The 2,201-nt window shown below is 41.0% G+C and overlaps 1 protein-coding gene across 2 annotated transcripts in view; it reads right to left on the bottom strand.

Annotated features, from left to right (window-relative positions):
- Positions 1 to 2,201, bottom strand: part of fam49al (family with sequence similarity 49 member A, like) — a gene marked incomplete in the record, with an annotated part of 44,330 nt that overhangs the window by 40,793 nt on the left and 1,336 nt on the right.

Here is a 2,201-nt window from a genome sequence, read left to right as displayed (position 1 = left end):
GCTAGCAATTTTTAAATTTTGTTACAACTGTGAAATCTTAATATACAAATACTATTTGAGGTTTCCTCTTTATATTAACTTCAAAAATGACTCAATAAATTTATATAAAATTAGGATTCAGACCAAACAGTAAAGTATTATCATAACCAGCAAGACAAATTAGGTCATATCTCTGGATAAGCTTATGATATCAGAATCATTCAGGTATCAAAATGCAGTTTTTAAAGCAGGAATCTGAAAATGTAATTAGGTTATTTTGACCAAATTTGACTTAATCCTCATTTTGATATGATGGGTCACATTTAATGTAATGAAACAGCTCTACACCTCTGTACACATGACCTTTTTATTAATACAAATGTTTGAAGTCAGTATTTTGCGATGCGATCTAGCTATTTAATGCCTTCTTCCTGTTCATTGAAACACTAAGTCCAGTTTGTTCATGTCTATGTTTCAGCTCTGCAATCATTCTGACATTTATAAATATATTTGTATAAAAAAATCGACAACAAGTAGTTGTATTGGATCAAAAACGAGAGTTTAGCGCCAACCTTAAATACCAGAAGTAAATATGAATGTATTGCGCAGGTGGTGCCTGATTTTACACATGTGATTTAGGAACTGTAAAAAGCTCAATATTCATTTGAACCATCCTTTAATAACAATCTAAGCTGACAAAATGTCAACTTTTCAATGTGTGAACTGCAAAAGAAATGTTGCTCGTGGCGCGAAGGGTCACCATGGTAACCACACCTGTATCTTTCACTCCCTGATAGCATCTTTAAGGCAGGCAGAGAAATGGCAAAACAAATAGTACCTACAGATGGACTTTGCAGCTGTTTAGTCAGCTCAAAAGTTAGTGCGTTAGACATTATGTGGGGAAAAATCATAGAAAATCAAACAGTTTAAACTGCAAATGTGCAAAAAAATGCCAGTTCAGCCACGTAAAATTTAACTTTCCACGACCCATTTAAACGATGAATAATGTTTCTCCTGTGAAGTGTGCCTGCTGCAGAGCTCCGAACAGGACCGGGTGTCCACCGGAAATGTTTTGCATGGTTTTGCTAATTTTGTTCTCACAAGGGGTGCCCAAATCCTGGCGCTGGAGGGCCGCTATCCTGCATGTTTCAGAGGTTTTTCTGCTTCAACGCACCGGATTCACTGATTGAATTACCTCTTCAAGTTCTGCAGAAACCTGGTAATCACCCATTTATTCAAATCAGGTGTGTTGGAGCAGCAAAACCTCTACGACCTGCAAAACTGTGGCTTTTAAGAAGCAGGGCTTGACACCGCTTGTCCACAAAACAATGCAACGCTGCTAATGGTTATTATAGCGCACCAATTAGGATGCACTTTTTGATCTTTTTCTATTTATTTGTGCAGAGTGAGAGGAGTTTGGAATCAAATCAATGGTGCTTCAATGCTTATAGTTTTATTTGAAAATCTAAACTTCTTAAACGATGGCACTCCAGGTTCCCCCTGCCTTGTCAACCCTGATCACCCTGGCACTTAGTAAGATAGCCTAATAGGATGCATGGCCACACATGGATCCAGGAACAATGTGAGACACATAAAACCCTAATCCTTCACGACAGTAGGACAAAATGATTGTGCTGGACCGCACGCCGTCAACATGATTTTACAGATTAGACTTTATTACGAGGAGAGAAGGAGCGACGAGTTTATCGAGAGTGGCGCCAACGCCTGGAACCACCTCCAACGCTGGTGGGACGAGGAGGACAGAACCTGGACAAGGAGACGTCCATGGAGAGAAATAAGACACTGAGCGAAGAGGGGACTGAGGAGGAGGAGGAGGAGGAGGGGAAGCGTGAGACAAAGAGTGACAGCGGAGGAGCGAGGAGGAAGTGCAGACGGGCATGTTTCTATGGGCGCTCGGGAAAGATTCGGGGTGAGAGAGTCTTGCATCACCGAGGCCAGCCAATGAAAAGGCTCGGTTAAAATGTTCAAAGGGAGTGTCCTAGCAACAGAGGAGTAAATACCACAGCAGCCACTGCTCCGTTTCAGAGTGAAAAAAGCCGATAGACACACATTCTGATGAACACACTTGGCTCCATCGCATTAAACACAAACGCACACATCTTTACGTTCACAATCACCACAATGACAGTGTGGTGTGTGTGTGCGTAATCCGCTAATCTACTAACAGGGATTATAAACACAGTTAGTAGATTACAGAGATC

This window comes from Austrofundulus limnaeus, unplaced genomic scaffold (genome assembly GCF_001266775.1).
Source record: "Austrofundulus limnaeus strain Quisiro unplaced genomic scaffold, Austrofundulus_limnaeus-1.0 Scaffold278, whole genome shotgun sequence".
Classification (NCBI taxonomy): Eukaryota; Metazoa; Chordata; class Actinopteri; order Cyprinodontiformes; family Rivulidae; genus Austrofundulus; species Austrofundulus limnaeus.
The sequence above is the reverse complement of the archived record's forward strand: the minus strand, read 5'-3'. Positions and strand labels throughout refer to the sequence as shown.